Raw genomic sequence first — 22,449 nt, forward strand, 5'->3', positions numbered from 1 at the left:
AAGTCAATTTGGTCTTTTCACATAGTCCCATATTTCTTGGAGGCTTTGTTTGTTTCTTTTTATTCTTTTTTCTCTAAACTTCTCTTCTCACTTCATTTCATTCATTTCATCTTCCATCACTGATACCCTTTCTTCCCGTTAATCGCATCAGCTACTGAGGCTTCTGCATTCGTCAAATAGCTCTCGTGCCTTGGTTTTCAGCTTCATCAGGTCCTTTAAGGACTTCTCTGCATTGGTTATTCTATTTATCCATTCATCTAATTTTTTTTCAAAGCTTTTAACTTCTTTGCCATTGGTTCGAATTTCCTCCTGTAAGTCGGAGTAGTTTGATCATCTGAAGCCATCTTCTCTCAACTCGTCAGAGTCATTCTCCATGAAGCTTTGTTCTGTTGCTGGTGAGGAGCTGCATTTCTTTGGAGGAGGAGAGGTGCTCTGATTTTTAGAGTTTCCTGTTTTTCTGCTCTGTTTTTTTTCCCATCTTTGTGGTTTTATCTACCTTTGGTCTCTGATGATGGTTACGTACAGAGGGGTTTTTGATGTGGATGTCCTTTCTGTTTGTTAGTTTTCCGTCTACCAGACAGGACCCTCAGCTGCAGGTCTGTTGGAGTTTGCTAGAAGTCCACTCCAGACCCTGTTTGCCTGGGTATCAGCAGCGGTGGCTACAGAACAGGAGATTTTGGTGAACCTCAAATGCTGCTGCCTGATGATTCCTCTGGAAGTTTCGTCTCAGAGGAGTACCCGGCCGTGTAAGGTGTCAGTCCGCCCCTACTGGGGGGTGCCTCCCAGTTAGGCTACTCGGGGGTCAGGGACCCACTTGAGGAGGCAGTCTGCCCATTCTCAGATCTCCAGCTGCATGCTGGGAGAACCACTACTCTCTTCAAAGCAGTCAGAGAGGGACATTTAAGTCTGCAGAGGTTACTGCTGTCTTTTTGTTTGTCTGTGCCCTGCCCCCAGAGGTGGAGCCTACAGAGGCAGGCAGGCCTCCTTGAGCTGTGGTGGGCTCCACCCAGTTCGAGCTTCCTGGCCACTTTGTTTACCTAATCAAACAACTAAGCAATGGCGGGTGCCCCTCCGCCAGCCTCGCTGCTGCCTTGCAGTTTGATCTCGGACTGCTGCGCTAGCAGTGAGCCAGACTCCATGGGCATAGGAGCCTCTGAGCCAGGTGAGGGATATAATCTCCTGGTGTGCCGTTTTTTAAGCCCGTTGGAAAAGCGCAGTATTAGGGTGGGAGTGACCCAATTTTCCAGGTGCCGTCTGCCACCCCTTTCTTTGACTAGGAAAGGGAATTCCCTGACCCCTTGTGCTTCCCAGGTGAGGCGATGCCTCTCCCTGCTTTGGCTCGCGTGCAGTGCGCTGTACCCACTATCCTGTGCCTACTGTCTGGCACTCCCCAGTGAGATGAACCTGGTACCTCAGTTGGAAATGCAGAAATCACCCATCTTCTGCGTCGCTCACGCTGGGAGCTGTAGACCAAAGCTGTTCCTATTCGGCCATCTTGGCTCCTCTGAGAAATGATTTTTTTTTGAGAGGGGGTCTCACTCTGTCACCCAGGCTGGAGTGCAATGGTACGATCTTCCTCACTGCAACCTCTGCCTCCCTGGCTCAAGCAATCCTCCTATCTCAGCCTCCTGAGTAGCTGGGACCACAGATGTGTGCCGCCATACCCAGCTAATTTTTTGTATTTTTGATAGAGATGGGGTTTCACCATGTTGCCCAGGCTGGTCTCAAACTCTTGAGCCCAAGTGATCCACCCACCTAGGCCTCCCAAAGTCCTGGGATTACAGGCATGACCCACCATGCCTGGCCCCGATAAATGATTTTAAAAAGTAGCAAATGTGAATTTGAATGTGAGTCAACAAGCTTCATGTATCTGAAAAGTGAATATTGACTGATAGCTCGAATAATCCATGCTTATCACAAAAGAGAATTGAACTCTCAGTCATATACCTGTAACCTAAATACTGAACTATCTTGATGGAGATGTAACAAAGTAAGATGGTTACATCTTTAAACTTATATGATCAAGTTGATAATTTTCTTTTAAATGAGAAAAAAGAAGATAGAAGCTTATTCTCTCACATAAATGTAGTCAAAGCTGATTTGGAAGTTCTGTTATTATCAGGGACTCAATCTCCTTCTAGCCTGCTCCTTGGTCATTCCTAACAAATAGCTTCCACCAGTAGTGTAAGAATGCCATTCTGGTTCCATCTACCATCTCCTTTTTAGCTATGGAGAAAAAAAATGGAAGGAAAAGGGCCTGCTTTTAGCTTTTAATAAAACTTCTGGGGAGTACCATCAATTACTTCTACTTACATACTTTTGGCCCAGAGCTTAGTCACATGGACACATCTAGCTAGAACGAAAGTTGGAAAATTTTTACATATTCTGGATCTTCATGGATCCAGATAGAATTTGTCATGTTTATTACAGAAGGCAAAGGAGAAGGAGAAGAAGAAGAAAAAGAAGGAGGAGGAGGAGGACAGAAAGAAGAAGAAAGCTATTGAAGGGCAACAATCAGTGTCCCATCTTGCACACCTAAAAAATGTGTTTGTTCTAGAGTTCCCATGTTGGATAATTTGGCTGTGTATAGAACTCTAATTTGGACAGCAACTATCCTTTAAATTTGGAAAGCATATGTTCTATTGTCTTCTAAATTGTAATATTGTTATTGAGATGTCTGATGGAACTCTGATTCTTGAACTCTTGTTTATGGCCTGTCTTTCTGGAAACCATTAAAGTCTTTTCTCCTGGAGATCTTCATTCCACTGGGTAGTTCTCGGAGTTCTGAAATTTCATGATGATGAACGTGGGGATGAGCCTTTTCTCCTTCATTGTGCTGGGTACTTAAAAAAGTTTTGATTTGGACATTTGACATTTGAACCTTTATTTTTGGGAAATTGTCTTGAATACTTTCCTTTCACTTTTTATGTCTCTTTCTGTAACATCTATTTTTCAGACATTTCATAGCCTGGACTAGTTCTCTAATAAACCTATAATTTATCTCCTACTTCCAAACTTCTATTGAGGTGTTTTTTTTTTCTTTTCTTTTTCTTTTTGGGACGGAGTTTCACTCTTTTGCCCAGGCTGGAGTGCAGTGGTACAATCTCGGCTCACTGCAACCCCCACCTCCCAGGTTTAAGAGATTCTCCTGCCTCGGCCTCCTGAGCAGCTGGGACTACAGGCGTGCACCACCATGCCTGGCTAATTTTTATATTTTTAGTAGAGACGGGGTTTCACCATGTTGGCCAAGCTGGTGTTGAACTCCTGACCTCAGGTGATCTGCCTGCCTCAGCCTCCTAAAGTGCTGGGATTACAGGCGTGAGTCACCGCACCCAGCCTCTATTGAGTTTTTAATTTGTTTTCATATTTTTAATTTCCAAGAATATTTTTTTTTGTTCTCTGAATGTGCTTTTTAATAGCATATTGTTCTTGTTTCAAGGATGCACTCTTATCTCTCCATGGATATTAATGATTTTGTATTAGCTCAGTCACAGTTTCTTTTTATTCTTTGTTTTGACCTCTGTCTTTCATGTTAGATTGAATATTTCTAATGACTGATGATTCTTGACTATCTTCTCATATTTAATATTGAGCTACCTAAAAGCTGATGGGAAACTCTATGCATGGGTGGGATTTATTACCTGATAAACTCTATAATACAGTAATCTATTTGTGCTGTTTTATTGGGAGCCCCTGACTCTCAGTATGTATAGGTCTTTTTTGGGGTGTGGGGAGTACTGGTCAGATTCCTAAGAAACTCTTGTTTATGTGGTTTGAAACTGATTGCCATGTTTTGGAATCTAAGTAGGGGAAAGGGGTTGTTGCCTTTCACTTAAACCACCTCCCGTCTTTTTTTGGTAGAATGCCCCTCATTCTCTGTGAAGCACAGTGTACCCAAATTCAGTCTTTTTAGTCGAACTCTCTAACCAGTTAAACTCCAGGCTTCTGCCGTAGTGGAGGAATGGCGTTGTATGGTGGCAAAAGGTGGAGGGCAGGTGTGGGAGTGGTGGGGGTGGGGTGAAGGGGGAGGAAGGGTGAAATAGATGGCTGTGGTCTAGCAGCATCTTATATGAACTTTCAGCTAGTTCTCATGCATTAAGTCTATCAGTTCCCTTGCTTTCAGTGGCACCTTATGCTTCAGTTCCTGATATTTCCCCAGGATTTTAAAAATTCAGATAGCTTATTTCTGGGATTTCCCCATTGCCTGCTTACATTTAGGCAGAGAAGAGGATAATAACTTCTTCATTTGCTTTCCAGTTTTCAAATTTTTGTTGCTGCATTTATCTCTTTTCCAGTTTTCTTTGTTCATGTGGGTTTATGCCTTTCCTCTTTTACTATCCGTGTTTATCAGAGTTCTCCAGAGAGACAGACAGAACCAATAGGGATTATACATGAGAAAATTTGTTATGGGAATTAGCTCACACAATAATGGAGGCTGAGAAGTGCAACCACCTGCTCTCTGCAAGCTGGAGAACCTGGAAAGCCAGTGGTGCAATTCAATCCGAGGCTGAAGATCTGAGAATTGGCACCTCCATTGTCTAAAAGCAGGAGAAGATGGATATCCCAGCTCAAGAAGAGAGAGAATTTGCCTTTCCTCTACATTTTTTTTTTTTCTATTTGGGCTCTTAATGGATTGGATCATGGCCACCCAGATTGCTGAAGGCAATTTTCCTTACTCATTCTACTGATTCAAATGCTAACCTCTTTCAGAAACATCCTCACAGGCACACACAGAAATAATGTTTTGCCAGCTATCTGGGCATTCCTTAGCCCAGCCAAGTTGACATGTAAAATTAACCATCACACTTTCATTTTAGTGGAGGTTAGTGAAGAAGCAAAGGTAAATATGTGAGTTCAACTTACTATGTTTAATTCAACAATTTGTTGCTGTTTTTAACATAAGGAGTTTTAATTCTCTTTTCTATCTGTTCTTCTCAGTTTACTATCTAATTTTCTAGAGATGCTAATTAGCATATTAGCTTAAAAATGTGCAAAAGACTCATTTAGCTAATCTCTGGCTGTTTTAAGCTCTATCTTCCATAAAGTCCCTTACCCTACCCCACACATACCAGTTTATTAAAGGAGCTAAGCTTTTTCTGATGGTTCATACTTATTGAGTAGTAAGTATGATGCTTTTTACTTTATATTGATTAGCTCATCAAATATTTATGGTAGTGTTATGGGTTAGATAGTACTATCCTCACTTTATAGATGAGAAAACTGAGTGATAGAAACATATTTTTTGCCTAAGACAAAGCAATAAGTGGCAAGACCAGACTTTAGTGGTCTTATTCTTTTTTTTTTTTTTTTTGAGACAGAGTCTTACTCTGTCACCCAGGCTGGAGTGCAATGGCGCGATCTCAGCTCACTGCAACCTTTGCCCCTCCAGGTTCAAGCGATTCTCCCTGCCTCAGCCTGCAGAGTAGCTGGGATTACAGACGTCCGCCACCATGGCCGGCTAATTTTTGTATTTTTAGTAGAGATGGAGTTTCACCATGTTGGTCAGGATGGTCTCAAACTCCTGACCTCAGGTGATCTGCCTACCTCGGCCTCCCAAAGTGTTGGGATTACAGGAATGAGCCACTGTGCCTGGCCTAGTGGTCTTATTCTTAACCTTAGAACATCAAACATGCATCCTTTTGTTTTTCCATTTTCCCCTGTTGCTATATTGTCTTGTTTGGGCAAATGTAGTTAATTACTGGAAGAATTATGTAATTTTTATTTTTAAAGAGAATTTCTCTTGGCTTTTATATTAATATTTATATTAATATTTGCCCATTTGACATAGGTAATATTTTTTTTTCGAGACGGGTTCACACTGTCATCCAGGCTCGAATACAGTGGCATGATCTTGGCTCAGCCTTGACCTCAAGTGATCCCACCTCAGCCTCTTGAGCAGCTGGGACTACAGGTGTGTGCCATCATGCCCAGCTAATTAAAAAATTTTTTTTGTAGAGATGAAGTCACACTATGTTGCCCAAGCTGGTGACATGGGTAATTTATTAGAGTGTTGTAATGTGCTTCTCACAACCCTCATGCTCCAGGAGGCCAATTTAGAGCATACTTTTCCTTTTGATAGCTTAGCACCTTATCCACAGCACTGTAATTACATGCTACACACAACAGATTCATTTGCTACAATGTTCATTTTTAAAGAATTGTCAAATCTGCTGATCATTTGCCAACTCTTTTGTGCCAAAATGTTATCTATGAAGTTAATTTATAATAATTATTAATTATGAATACTTTATAACATATCAATTATTCTAAACACTTTCCACTTTGCCTGCAGATAAATCAGTCTGCCTTGTGAAAGCAAACAAACAAAAAATCCTTGACAACCACTTCCTTGCCAAGATTGACCAAACACATACAGAATTTGCCTATGTTCACAAATACCTTAATCTTTATTTGCAATGGTTTTAGAAAAACATTAAGCATAAAACATTTGTATTATAAATTCTTTAGTTGACTCTTTTTTGTCCTATGTGTCAGTCCCTCTCTTTGTAAAACTAAGATTTATATATCTACCTTGCCAGGGTGGGAAAAGACTCAGTAAAGGAATGTGAAAGTGAATCAAAAGTATGAAAAGGTATAATAATTCTGTCTTTCCTTTTTTAACAAATATCCACAGTATTTCAGAGATTCCTTAGTCATCTCAGGGAATAAATTGAGTACTTCAGGCTGCCTACATTGAAGAGAAGGTTCTCATATGAATGCCAGGTAGTTTGTGTCCCATTCATTCCTACTAAGGTTCTTGTTTAAGAATGGGTTGTTACTCAATTGTTGTAATGTAAATAGATATTTTTCTGTCTTTAATCATTTCAGCTTAGTTAACCCACAGTTATTCTTTTAAAAACTAGGAAATACAAATGAGTAAAAGGTAAAAAAATTCACATAAGCTCAGAGATAACCAGGGTTTACATTTGGTATGTATCTTTTCAGACATTTTTCTACACACATACATATATTGTGAAGGGGACCAGAATATGCCACTTTGGCATGAGGATTATTTTGAGCTGAAGGTAATTAAGAAATAGCTTATGCAGAAAAAACTCTCTGCCCTCCTCCATCTGACTAAAAGCAGGACATAAATTTCTACTTGTAAAGGTGTTTACCTCTTTTGTACCAGAAAGAAGAGAACAACTCTCTTTTTTTATTACACTTTAAGTTTTAGGGTACATGTGCAGAACGTGCAGGTTAGTTATATATGTATACATGTGTCATGTTGGTGTGCAGCACCCATCAGCTCATAGGGATATGGATGAAGCTGGAAACCATCATTCTCAGCAAACTATCGCAAGGACAAAAAACCAAGCACCACATGTTCTCACTCACAGGTGGGAATTGAACAATGAGGACACGTGGACACAGGAAGGGGAACATCACTCTTTTTGTTTTTTAAGAGATGGGGTCTTGCTCTGTCTTCTGAGTAGCTGGGACTACAGGTGTGCACCACCACACCTGGCTAATTTATTTTTGTAGAGACAGGGTCTCGCTATGTTGCCCAGGCAGGTCTTGAACTTTTGGTCTCAAATGATCCTTCTGCCTTGGCCTCCCAAAGTGCTGAGATTACAGGTGCGTGAGCCACAGCTCCCAGGAGAACAACTCTTAATCACCAGGACTCTTAATTACTTGAGAGGACTCTAGAACTCTTATCAGCCCTGAGATGCACCAAGACAAATCTGCAGAACAAATCTTACTAAACAACCTTTATTTACCATTAATTTCCTCATATATTTATGCCTCACATTTACCACCCGTAGGAAATTCCCTTGCCTCTGTTTCCTTTGACCTGTCATAGCTCCAGAATTTAGCATTCTTTGTTGAAATGGTATATAAGTGCTCAAGCCTATTTGCTTCTTTGAATCTTCATTTCTTTTATACAAAGGCCTCCATGTACATGTAAACATATTAATATCAAATAACATTTGTATGCCTTTTCTCCTATTAATCTGTCTTTTTATCAGTTTTATTGGCAGGGCCCCAGCTGCTGAACTTAGAAAGGTAGAGGGAAATTGTTTTTCCTCTTCTGCCATTATATCAGTCGGTGTTCAGTCAGGGAAGCAAAGCCACCAAAAATGTCACAGAATAAGGAAGTGATTATATGAATTAGACCTTGCCCAATTGTGAGGGAAGCTGAGGAAGTGAAAGTCTGAAGGGAGGAGGATCAAGAAAGAGCTACTAACCAGTTCTCCCTAAGCTCTGGTGTGGGTGAAGAATTTGGAGCTCTCAGGGAAATATGAGCGAGAGCTTGTGGCGAGGTGTCTGGGTTGCTGGGTTTGGTGGTGTGAGCCTGTAGTCCCACCTACTCGGGAGCTGAGGTGGGAGGATAGCTTGAGCCCAGGAGGTGGAGGCTGCAGTGAGCCAGGATTGTGCCACAGCGCTCCAGCCTGGCTGACCCTGTCTCAAAAAAAAAGTAATAAAATAAAATGCCAACCAAGAATCAATCTAAAAAATTTTTTTAAAAGAGAAAGAGCTACACTGGCCAATACAAATGCTGAGGAGGAGATAGAGAATGTTGAGTAGGATTAGGATTAGGAATATGGAGGAGCCTGATGTTTAGGAAAAGAATGGAGATGAGTGTGGCAAAGCTAAGAGCTAGAGAGGGCAGGGTGACAGAACAGGTGATGTGACTTCCCAGAGGCTGAAAACTGATGGCAATGATGAGACAGCACTAAAGGGAAATTAAACAGGGTTTTCTTAAAAGAGTATAGTTTCAGGGGCTGGGAGGATGGGAATGAGGGTTGTTTAATGGGTATAGAGTTTCAGTTTGGCAAAAGAAAAAAAGTTCTTGAGATTGATAGCATGACAATGTAAATATATTTAACACAGTTGAACTGTACACTTAAAATTGGTTAAGATGGCAAATTTTATGGTATGTGTATTTTTACACAGTTTTAAAAAAAGGATATAGTGATCCATACAGCTTCAGCTTCTCATTTTGAAATCCAATTGGAGTAGAGGGTCCCTCCTGCATTACCACCCTATTAGATAATATGATGCATTTTAATTACTTTTTAAAATTTTATTTTCTTTAGACTGTGTTGCCCAGGCTGATCTGAAGCTCCTGGGCTCAAGTGATCCTTCTGCTTAGACTTCCCAAAGTGCTTGGATGACTGGCATGTGTCACTACACCCAGCTCAATGATGCTTTTTAAATAAGATGCCATAAAACCAGCTTAGATGAACACTTCCAGCAGGGGAAGGAAAAGGCAAAGATTCCAAGGCCAGGTTTTGTTCTCAAAAATTACTTTTAAAGGGAAAGTTTTATTTGTATTTTAACTTATATTAATTTACAATTGTATTTAAAAAATTAAGTTGTTGAGTTCATTTGATGAGCAAAACCATCTTTGAAGTATTATGAATCTTACTGAGGTATTACTGTGATGTAACCATGTTTGTTATAATTTCAAAAGACAAACTTATTTTACAAAAGGAAAACAACAAAAATATTTTATTTGGAACATTTTGTTAGCCTTTTTACTTCCAAGTCTAAAACATCTGCAATTTATCCTTCTCTTTTCCCCTCCTACCTCTACCACCAACACTTGCTGCCTGAATGCAGTTTTTATACATAGACACAATTGTAATTGCCTAGTTATGGAGCCATGTGTATATTTTGGCAGATGGTCCTGTGTATGTTAGACCAGTAAAAAGCAGGACTGAATTAACAGCAGTATCAGGATAAAAGAAAAAGTCTCAGCCAACATTCTGTTAAAAAAAAATCATTGTGTGACACAAATAAAGACCTGAGAAGGTTTGAGTTTTGCATCTTTGGGTAACATTTATGGAAACAATTCTCTACTTATAAATTATATTATAGCACTGTATTATACTTCTTTTAAGTGCTTAATGAGTACTGAACAACAGAAAGCTCATCATGTAGTGAATACCAAATAAACAGTCAAGATTTTAGAAAGTGCTTCCTTCCATCATCACAGAAACAGATGGAGCCAGGTAGCAGAAATAATGGGAATCTCTTAATGGCTGAATCAGTATGATACCACAGAGGCATATTTGCAACTTCGCATTGCTCCTTCTGAGGCCAGATTAAGAACCTAACAAGACACCAATTGCACATTCCAGGTTCAAGGGGGAAAACCCCAAAATGTAATAAAATGTGAGGTAAATCATATGTTTTGGAATTAGCAATAAAGGAGGCAGATGCTCTGAGAATAATGCTGAGATATCCAGGGAGGCATCAAGGAACTTGCACGATGATTCTTTCTTAGATTAGCACCACCTAATTAAGAATAATTGAATTGTAGGCGCTGCTTGTAAGGCCTATAGCATTTGTCTTGTTGAAAGTAACTCCAAAACACACCCACACTTGAATTAATTCACTGGTAGCTATTGAAAGAGGAGTAAAATCGTTCAGCAAGCTAATCAGAAGGGTTGGACAGCTGGGGCTGAAAACTGTAATGTCAATTCTGCACCATGGCCTCACTATATTGTGTAATATGTTATCGAGCAGGTGGGTTGACCCTTCTGCCTCAGTTTCTTAGTGGTGAAGCTGGAAAACAGATACAACTCAGATTTACATAGCCTTCTGGTCTTCCTGGTTCTGCTCATCCCAGCAACCCAAACTAAATACCAGTGTCAAATGTATCGATCCCCATTTCTACTTTGATCATATAGAAGCAAAAAATGACACTTTGCCCTGCTTTCAATATAATTAAGCACTTCGCATACGGCAGTCAGAGAAAACATGCAACTCTCAGACATAAATCAAAATTAACAAGGTCACCCTGGCTGGGTGTGGTCTCTATAATGGTAAAACCTTGAATGTTTTCCATAAACCATTTTATATCTGACAATTGCCATGGTGGTGTCTGAAGATACATCATGACCTTTGTGAATATGAAAATCATGTGAGAAAGCTACTGTCTTTCCTGCATGTGCAGACTAATGCTAACTTGGAAACCTGGGTAATTTTGCATCTTTTAAATGTAAATACTCATATTTGGCTAGTCAGTTCTGCTGAAGTGTGTCTGTCTTGGAAAATAAATGTTTTCTTTCCTTTTCTAAATGCTCCCTTCTCTGAGTCTTCCTTTACCAATCATCTCAAAAGACTTTTACAAAGCCTCTAATTTTTTTTTATTGCCTATCCAATGAAATCCAATTCCTTTGGCTGACATGTCACAGCTTCTGAAATCTGACCTTTTCCTTCTCCAAACATATGTCCCTTTGTTCCTTCATGTGAATTCCACAGCAGTCAGGTAGAACATGATGCCTGGATTTTCATTTCTGCATCTTTGTTCATGATACTCCTTTTACCTGCAAAATCCCCCGCACACCTCTTTATCAATGCAAATGATTCCCGTCTCTCCAGGTGCAGCGCAGGTCCTGTGTTGGCCGTGAAACCTCACCAGTAGCTCACAGGGCTTTTCCTTCTCTCATCTCATAGTCTGTGCCATGCAGTCAGCACTTAGTCATTTGTTGTTATGTGAATTATTTTGCATTAACTTTTTATGTTCACATAGCCCATCTCTCTAGATAGATTATGAACTTCTATCCATAAATAAAATTGGCTTTTCTAATTTTCCTAATGCAGGTCTGAAAAGCATCTTGGGGCTTGAAAGCTGAGTACTGTATTGTTCTGCCTTTTACATATATGTAACTGCATTAGTGAGATGTGGAATAAATTGGGGTATAAACTGCTTTTAATAATTCTATGCTGTATGAGTCCATTCTTGCATTGCTATAAAGAAATACCTGAGACTGAGTAATTTATAAGAAAAGAGGTCTAGTTGGCTCACTGTTCTGCAGGCTGTATAGGAAGCATAATGCTGGCATCTTCTTCTGGGGAGGCCTCAGGAAACTTACAGTCATGGTGGAAAGCAAAGAGGGAGCAGGCTCTCACATGGTGGGAGCAGGAGTGAAAGAGAGAGAGAGAGAGGGAGAGAGAGAGCAAGAGTGAGAGAGCGAGCAGGGGGGAAGTGCTGCACTTTTAAATGACCAGATCTCACAAGAGCTCACTCACATCAGGAAGACAGCACCAAACCATAAGTGATGCACCCCATGATGCAAACATCTCCCACTAGGTCCCACCTCCATCACTGGAGATTACATTTCAACATGAGATTTTGGTGGGGACAAATATTCCAATTATATCACATGCCAAATCTCACTTTACAACCTCCTAACAATACCTTGGGTGGATTCCAAAATTTTCAGATCTCTTTTTGTTATTAAAACAATCTAGTCCAGGCCAGGCACGGTGTCTCACACCTATAAATCCCAGCTACCCGGGAGGCTGAGGTGGGAAGATCGCTTGAGCCCAGGCAGGACGAGGCTGGATGCAGTGAGCTGTGATTGCACCAACTGCAGTCCAGCCTGGGCGATAGAGTGAGACCAAAAAGTAGCCAAAGCTACTTTTCTAAGACGGGCTCTTTGCAGACATTAATCCTGTTCAAATTGTAAAGTGAATAGCTGCTTCATTTCTAAATAAGGTAATTCTAATGAAAGTCTAAGATTCCAGGCATCCCATTATGTTATGTATTAAAAGCACAGAATTCTTTACTTCACTAAAGAAGAGACTATTCCAACAGTGTATTTTGTATTTTCAGTCCCCAATCTTTCTAAAATTTGTGATATATAAATTCTATTCAATTACGGATCTTTTGGGATATTTGAGTAAATTTCAGGCATTTTTCAGACAATTCATATATATATTCATATGTGTATATATATACGTGTGTGTGTGTATATATATGTATATATATATATGTAGAGATGGAGTCCCACTCAGGCACTTGCCACCACACTCAGCTAATTTTTGTATTTTTGGTAGAGATGGGGTTTCACCATGTTGGCCAGGATGGTCTTGATCTCTTGACCTTTCAGTGCTGGGATTACAGGTGTGAGCCTCCATGCCCGGCCTCCATTATATTTTTATAGTAGATCATTATCCCTATATTTTATTTGTTTAGTTTTTATTTCTAACTTTATTTTGTGTGTTCTACCCCATCGTCAGTGTAATCTTTTATTATGGACTTTCACTTTTAGTCACTATATGCATCTTTTACAATTCTCATTTTGTATTCTGTATCTGTATCCAGTATTTCCAATAGCTGAAGTCCTTGAGGCCCTAATTTCTTATTTCTGCTGATTTTTACTCATGATGACTTGTTTGCTGATGTGGTTTGTAATTTTGGATTGTGAAATCATATTTGTCCGACCTTTATCTGTTAATTTCTTGTTTTGGAGTTTTTAAAACCAGAGACAGAATTTTAATCTTAACTGCATGACGTTAAGCCTGCAGTTGTAAATCTCAGGAGATATTTTTATTTTTAAGCACATTGAGTCTGGGTCAAGACTGACAAATCTTGTTTCTCCTTTCTGCTGTTGGGTAGACAGCTTTTTTGCAGCCTTCTGTTAAGCTGAATGTGAGGATTTAATTTTTAATTTTTAATTTTAGAGACAGGGTCTCCCTCTGTCACCCAGGCTGGAGTGGCTCACTGCTGCCTCAACATGTTGGTCTCAAGCAATCTTTTTGCCTCAGTCTCATGAGTAGTTGGGACTATAGCCACACCCCACCATGCCTGGCTAATTTAAAAAAAAAAGTTTTTTTTTTTTTTGGAGAGATGGGACCTCACTATGTTGCCCTGGCTGGTCTCAAGTTCCTGGGCTCAAGCAGCCCTGCCTCAGCTTTCCAAAGTGCTGATATTGCAGGTGTGAGCCACTGCACTTAGATGGGTGTGAACACTTTATGTGGGGCTTCAATTCCAAATCCCTACCTTATGCAAGTTCACTGCCTTGTTTCCTGTCCCCAAGTAGCCATTAAAATCCAAGACTTTAGATAATGGAAATTGGCAATTGCTTTGAGGCCAACTGCTCCTTCAGTGTCAGTCTGTAACTGTGGGTTACAGCTTGCTTGTTAGTCTTTGCCCTTGGGATTTTCCTTTACTTTTTTTTTTAAAATGAACTCAACTATGCATGAGAAAGGATTGATGTTATATAGTATTCAATTTATCTAGGTATCTTGTAGGAGAATTTTTGAAAATATCTAGGCTGCCATTCCTTTAAATTTCACATTCTACCTATTTTTATTCCAGAATTTTCTCCATATCTTATTCTGAAGCAATAATACATAATAAAAACTACTGTTTACTGAATGCCTTTTATATGTCAAGTGCTTTTTCTGTGATCTCATTTTGTTGTCATCTTTCCTGTAACACTGATCACTCTGTATAATTAGGACCCTATCTGTTACTCTCTGTTTCTACCCCTGTGTATTTCCTGTATAGCAGCCATCATGACATATAGTTATTTCTTTTTCTGCTTTCTTATCCTTGTGTTCCACTATAATGTAAGTTCCATGAGGATAGGGACCATGTCTATCTCGTTCTTAGTTCTTAATTGAATTTCTAACATCTATGTGAGCAGCTCCTAGTGAGCTTTTGATAAGTATTTGCCATATAGATGAACATAATCTGTGATGTAGGTAATATTGTACCTATTTTCACATGAGAACCTGGGCATAGAGAGGTGAAGTGACTTGTCCAAGGTTACAGAAGTAGTCAGTGACAACTGGGAAAAGATCAGATGCCCAAGTCCATCCCCCCTGCCATTTGAGAAGCTATTTCTTTCATTAGTTTCTGGAAAGCCAAGGTGAATAGTTATATTATGAAAGTGGCTTGATTAAATGATAATGGAAATAAATTGCTCACATCATTAATTTCAAATTATATTTAGTTCTAATACTGTTAGATGATTTATATTATATAGAATTAAGGAGATTTCATAGAGTCAGCACATCAGGGTAAAATGTCCAAGACCTGAATATGAGGGAGCCAAGATGGCCGAATAGGAACAGCTCCAGTCTACAGCTCCCAGCGTGAGTGACACAGAAGACGGGTGATTTCTGCATTTCCGTCTGAGGTACCAGGTTTACCTCAATAGGGAGTGCCAGACAGTGGGCGCAGGACAGTGGTGCAGCGCACCGTGGGTGAGCCGAAGCAGGGTGAGGCATTGCCTCACTCAGGAAGTGCAAGGGGTCAGGGAGTTCCCTTTCCTAGTCAAAGAAAGAGGTGACAGACGGCACCTGGAAAATCGGGTCACTCCCACCCCAATACTGCGCTTTTCCTACGGGCTTAAAAAATGGCACACCAGGAGATTATATCCCCCACATGGCTCGGAGGGTCCTACGCCCACGGAATCTCGCTGATTGCTAGCACAGCAGTCTGAGATCAAACTGCAAGGCAGCAGCGAGGCTGGGGGAGGGGCACCCGCCATTGCCCATGCTTGCTTAGGTAAACAAAGCAGCTGGAAGCTCAAACTGAGTGGAGCCCACCACAGCTCAAGGAGGCCTGCCTGCCTCTGTAGGCTCCACCTCTGGTGGCAGGGCACAGACAAACAAAAAGACAGCAGTAACCTCTGCAGACTTAAATGTCCCTGTCTGACAGCCTTGAAGAGAGCAGTGGTTCTCCCAGCACGCAGCTTGAGATCTGAGAATGGGCAGACTGCCTCCTCAAGTGGGTCCCTGACCCCTGACCCCTGAGCAGCCTAACTGGGAGGCACCCCCGAGTAGGGGCAGACTGACACCTCACATGGCCAGGTACTCCTCTGAGACAAAACTTCCAGAGGAACGATCAGACAGCAGCATTCGCGGTTCATGAAAATCCACTGTTCTGCAGCCACCGCTGCTGATACCCAGGCAAACAGGGTCTGGAGTGGACTTCTAGCAAACTCCAACAGACCTGCAGCTGAGGGTCCTGTCTGGTAGAAGGAAAACTAACAAACAGAAAGGACATCCACACCAAAAACCCCTCGGTACATCACCATCATCAAAGACCAAAAGTAGATAAAACCACAAAGATGGGGAAAAAACAGCAGAAAAACTGGAAACTCTAAAAAGCAGAGCGCCTCTCCTCCTCCAAAGGAATGCAGCTTCTCACCAGCAATGGAACAAAGTTGGACGGAGAATGACTTTGACGAGTTGAGAGAAGAAGGCTTCAGACGATCAAACTACTCTGAGCTACAGGAGGAAATTCAAACCAAATGCAAAGAAGTTGCAAACTTGGAAAAAAAATTTAGATAAATGTATAACTAGAATAACCAATACGGAGAAGTGCTTAAAGGAGCTGATGGAGCTGAAAGCAAAGGCTCGAGAACTACGTGAAGAATGCAGAAGCCTCAGGAGCTGATGCGATCAACTGGAAGAAAGGATATCAGTGATGGAAGATGAAATGAATGAAATGAAGCGAGAAGGGAAGTTTAGAGAAAAAAGAATAAAGAGAAACAAACAAAGCCTCCAAGAAATATGGGACTATGTGAAAAGACCAAATCTACATTTGATTGGTGTACCTGAAAGTGACAGGGAGAATGGAACCAAGCTGGAAAACAGTCTGCATGATATTATCCAGCAGAACTTCCCCAATCTAGCAAGGCAGGCCAACATTCAGATTCAAGAAATACAGAGAACGCCACAAAGATAATCCTCGAGAAGAGCAACTCCAAGACACATAATTGTCAGATTCACCAAAGTTGAAATGAAGGAAAAAATGTTAAGGGCAGCCAGAAAGAAAGGTTGGGTTACCCACAAAGGGAAGCCCATCAGACTAAGGGCGGATCTCTCGGCAGAAACTCTACAAGCCGGAAGAGAATGGGGACCAATATTCAACATTCTTAAAGAAAAGAATTTTCAACCCAGAATTTCATATCCAGCCAAACTAAGCTTCAATAGTGAAGGAGAAATAAAATACTTTACAGAGAAGCAAGTGCTGAGAGATTTTGTCACCACCAGGCCTGCCCTAAAAGAGCTCCTGAAGGAAGCACTAAACATGGGAAGGAACAACCAGTACCAGCCACTGCAAAATCATGCCAAATTGTAAAGACCATCGAGGCTAGGAAGAAACTGCATCAACTAACGAGTGAAATAACCAGCTAACATCATAATGACAGGATCAAATTCAAACATAACACTATTAACTTTAAATGTAAATGGACTAAATGCTCCAATTAAAAGACACAGACTGGCAAATTGGATAAAGAGTCAAGACCCATCAGTGTGCTGTATTCAGGAAACCCATCTCACATGCAGAGACACACATAGGCTCAAAATAAAAGGATGGAGGAAGATCTACCAAGCAAATGGAAAACAAAAAAAGGCAGGGGTTGCAATCCTAGTCTCTGATAAAACAGACTTTAAACCAACAAAGATCAAAAGAGACAAAGAAGGCCATTACATAATGGTAAAGGGATCAATTCAACAAGAAGAGCTCACTATCCTAAATATATATGCACCCAATACAGGAGCACCCAGATTCATAAAGCAAGTCCTGAGTGACCTACAAAGAGACTTAGACTCCCACACAATAATAAAGGGAGACTTTAACACCCCACTGTCAACATTGGACAGATCAACGAGACAGAAAGTTAACAAGGATACCGAGGAATTGAACTCAGCTCTGCACCAAGCAGACCTAATAGACATCTACAGAACTCTCCACCCCAAATCAACAGAATATACATTTTTTTAGCACCACACTACACCTATTCCAAAATTGACCACATAGTTGGAAGTAAAGCTCTCCTCAGCAAATGTAAAAGATCGGAAATTATAACAAACTGTCTCTCAGACCACAATGCAAACAAACTAGAACTCAGGATTAAGAAACTCACTCAAAACTGCTCAGCTATGTGGAAGCTGAACAACCTGCTCCTGAATGACTACTGGGTACATAATGAAATGAAGGCAGAAATAAACATGTTCTTTGAAACCAACGAGAACAAAGACACAACATACCAGAATCTCTGGGACACATTCAAAGCAGTGTGTAGAGGGAAATTTATACCACTAAATGCCCAAAAGAGAAAGCAGGAAAGATCCAAAATTGACACCCTAACATTACAATTAAAAGAACTAGAAAAGCAAGAGCAAACACATTCAAAAGCTAGCAGAAGGCAAGAAATAATTAAAATCAGAGCAGAACTGAAGGAAATAGAGACACAAAAAACCCTTCAAAAAATTAATGAATCCAGGAGCTGGTTTTTTGAAAGGATCAGCAAAATTGATAGACCTCTAGCAAGACTAATAAAGAAGAAAAGGGAGAAGAATCAAATAGACGCAATAAAAAATGATAAAGGGGATATCACCACCGATCCCACAGAAATACAAACTACCATCAGAGAATACTGCAAACACCTCTACGCAAAAAAACTAGAAAATCTAGAAGAAATGGATAAATTCCTCGACACATACACCCTCCCATGCCTAAACCAGGAAGAAGTTGACTCTCTGAATAGACCAATAACAGGCTCTGAAATTGTGGCAATAATCAATAGCTTACCAACAAAAAAGAGTCCAGGACCAGATGGATTCACAGCCAGATTCTACCAGAGGTACAAGGAGGAACCGGTACCATTCCTTTTGAAACTATTCCAATCAATAGAAAAAGAGGGAATCCTCCCTAACTCATTTTATGAGGCTAGCATCATCCTGATACCAAAGTCTGGCAGAGACACAACCAAAAAAGAGATTTTTAGACCAATGTCCTTGATGAACATTGATGCAAAAATCCTCAATAAAATACTGGCAAACCGAATCCAGCAGCACACCAAAAAGCTTATCCACCATGATCAAGTGGGCTTCATCCCTGGAATGCAAGGCTGGTTCAATATATGCAAATCAATAAATGTAATCCAGCATATAAACAGAGCCAAAGACAAAAACCACATGATTATCTCAATAGATGCAGAAAAGGCCTTTGACAAAATTCAACAACGCTTCATGCTAAAAACTCTCAATAAATTAGGTGTTGATGGGACGTATCTCAAAAGAATAAGAGCTATCTATGACGAACCCACAGCCAATATCATACTGAATGGGCAAAAACTGGAAGCATTCCCTTTGAAACCTGGCACAAGACAGGGATGCCCTCTCTCACCACTCCTATTCAACATAGTGTTGGAAGTTCTGGCCAGGGCAATCAGGCAGGAGAAGGAAATAAAGGGTATTCAATTAGGAAAAGAGGAAGTCAAAGTGTTCCTGTTTGTTGATGACATGATTGTATATCTAGAAAACCCCATTGTCTCAGCCCAAAGTCTCCTCAAGGTGATAAGCTACTTCAGCAAATTCTCAGGATACAAAAATCAATGCACAAAAATCACAAGCATTCTTATACACCAATAACAGACAAACAGAGAGCCAAATCATGAGTGAACTCCCATTCACAATTGCTTCAAAGAGAATAAAATACCTAGGAATCCAACTTACAAGGGACGTGAAGGACCTCTTCAAGGACAACTACAAACCACTGCTCAATGAAATAAAAGAGGATACAAACAAATGGAAGAACATTCCATGCTCATGGGTAGGAAGAATCAATATCATGAAAATGGCCATACTGCCCAAGGTAATTTATAGATTCAATGCCATCCCCATCAAGCTACCAATGACCTTCTTCACAGAATTGGAAAAAACTACTTTAAAGTTCATATGGAACCAAAAGAGAGCCTGCATCGCCAAGTCAATCCTAAGCCAAAAGAACAAAGCTGGAGGCATCACGCTACCTGACTTCAAACTGTACTACAAGGCTACAGTAACCAAAACAGCATGGTACTGGTTCCAAAACAGAGATATAGATCAATGGAACAGAACAGAGCCCTCAGAAATAGTGCCGTGTATCTACCACTATCTGATCTTTGAGAAACCTGACAAAAACAAGCAATGGGGAAAGGATTCCCTATTTAATAAATGGTGCTGGGAAAACTTGCTCGCCATATGTAGAAAGCTGAAACTGGATCCCTTCCTTACACCTTATACGAAAATTAATTCAAGATGGATTAAAGACTTAAGTGTTAGACCTAAAACCATAAAAACCCTAGAAGAAAACCTAGACATTACCATTCAGGACATAGGCATGGGCAAGGACTTCATGTCTAAAACACCAAAAGCAATGGCAACAAAAGCCAAAATTGACAAATGGGATCTAATTAAACTAAAGAGCTTCTGCACAGCAAAAGAAACTACCATCAGAGTGAACAGGCAACCTACAGAATGGGAGAAAATTTTTGCAACCTACTCATCTGACAAAGGGCTAATATCCAGAATCTACAATGAACTCAAACAAGTGTACAAGAAAAAAACAAACAACCCCATCAAAAAGTGGGCAAAGGACATGAACAGACACTTCTCAAAAGAAGACTTTTATGCAGACAAAAAACACATGAAAAAATGCTCACCATCACTGGCCATCAGAGAAATGCAAATCAAAACCACAATGAGATACCATCTCACACCAGTTAGAATGGCGATCATTAAAAAGTCAGGAAACAACAGGTGCTGGAGAGGATGTGGAGAAATAGGAACACTTTGACACTGTTGGTGGGATTGTAAACTGGTTCAACCATTGTGGAAGTCAGTGTGGCGATTCCTCAGGGATCTAGAATTAGAAATACCATTTGACCCAGCCATCCCATTACTGGGTTTATACCCAAAGGACTATAAATCATGCTGCTATAAAGACACATGCACACGTATGTTTATTGCAGCACTATTCACAATAGCAAAGACTTGGAACCAACCCAAATGTCCAACAATGATAGACTGGATTAAGAAAATGTGGTACATATACACCATGGAATACTATGCAGCCATAAAAAAGGATGAGTTCATGTCCTTTGTAGGGACATGGATGAAATTGGAAATCATCATTCTCAGTAAACTATCGCAAGAACAAGAAACGAAACACTGCATGTTCTCACTCATAGGTGGGAATTGAACAATGAGAACACATGGACACAGGAAGGGGAACATCACATTCTGGGGACTGTTGTGGGGTGGCGGGGTGGGGGAGGGATAGCATTAGGAGATATACCTAATGCTAAATGATGAGTTAATGGGTGCAGCACACCAGCATGGCACATGTAGGCATATGTAAAACTAAGCTGCATATTGTGCACATGTACTCTAAAACTTGAAGTATAATAATAATAAAAGAAAAGAAAAGAATAACTGTCAATATGAAAACTGTCAATAAGAAAAGTTTGTTTGCTTGTTCAATCATGAAAGCATTTAATGTGATGACATATTTTATAATATCTCGTATGCTATACTCTCATTATTGTTATTTCCTAGCTATTCTGTTATTCCCAGCTATTCAGGTAAAGTTTTGATATTTTCTTGGATATAAAAGTTATTTAGAAAATAATTTATTATACCTTTTTTCTTGTAAGAAATAAAGATTGTTGGTTTATGTTTTATTTTAATCTCCATGTTTATTGTGATCACATATTATTATTAAAATTTATTAAGGTTGTAGTTATGGATATATATTTTTTAGGGTAAAGGAGTAGTTGGATATGTAAATTAAATTGCTTTTATTATATTATTCATGTTCTTCATGTTTTCTTTACCTTTTTTAACCTAATTAAAAGATTTGGAACTGAAAGAGGAAAAACAAAAACCAAAACAAAAACAGCAACAACAACAAAAATGTCCAAGACCTATTGATTTTACTTTGTGCCAATTTTTGGCCTATTTCTGAAAAGTAGATTTCTTGTTTATTTTGGAAACTGTATTTTTTTTGAATGAACTTAGCTATGCATCAGGAAGTTCTCACCCCAGCCAAGAGAAATATTGAAAATTGTTTCTCTTAAATGCAAATCAAAACCACAATGAGATACCATCTCACACCAGTTAGAATGGCAATCATTAAAAAGTCAGGAAACAACAGGTGCTGGAGAGGATGTGGAGAAATAGGAACACTTTGACACTGTTGGTGGGACTGTAAACTAGTTCAACCATTGTGGAAGTCAGTGGCGATTCCTCAGGGATCTAGAACTGGAAATACCATTTGACCCAGCCATCCCATTACTGGGTATATACCCAAAGGACTATAAATCACAATAGCAAAGACTTGGAACCAACCCAAATGTCCAACAATGATAGACTGGATTAAGAAAATGTGGCACATATACACCATGGAATACTATGCAGCCATAAAAAAGGATGAGTTCATGTCCTTTGTAGGGACATGGATGAAATTGGAAATCATCATTCTCAGTAAACTATCGCAAGAACAAAAAACGAAACACTGCATGTTCTCACTCATAGGTGGGAATTGAACAATGAGAACACATGGACACAGGAAGGGGAACATCACATTCTGGGGATTTATAGACACATGCACACGTATGTTTATTGCGGCATTATTCACAATAGCAAAGACTTGGAACCAACCCAAATGTCCAACAACGATAGACTGGATTAAGAAAATGTGGCACATATACACCATGGAATACTATGCAGCCATAAAAAAGGATGAGTTCATGTCCTTTGTAGGGACATGGATGAAATTGGAAATCATCATTCTCAGTAAACTATCACAAGAACAAAAAACCAAACACCGCATATTCTCACTCATAGGTGGGAATTGAACAATGAGATCTCATGGACACAGGAAGGGGAATATTACACTCTGGGGACTGTTGTGGGGTCGGG

This window comes from Gorilla gorilla, chromosome 10, assembly GCF_029281585.2.
Source record: "Gorilla gorilla gorilla isolate KB3781 chromosome 10, NHGRI_mGorGor1-v2.1_pri, whole genome shotgun sequence".
In the NCBI taxonomy this organism is placed as follows: domain Eukaryota; kingdom Metazoa; phylum Chordata; class Mammalia; order Primates; family Hominidae; genus Gorilla; species Gorilla gorilla.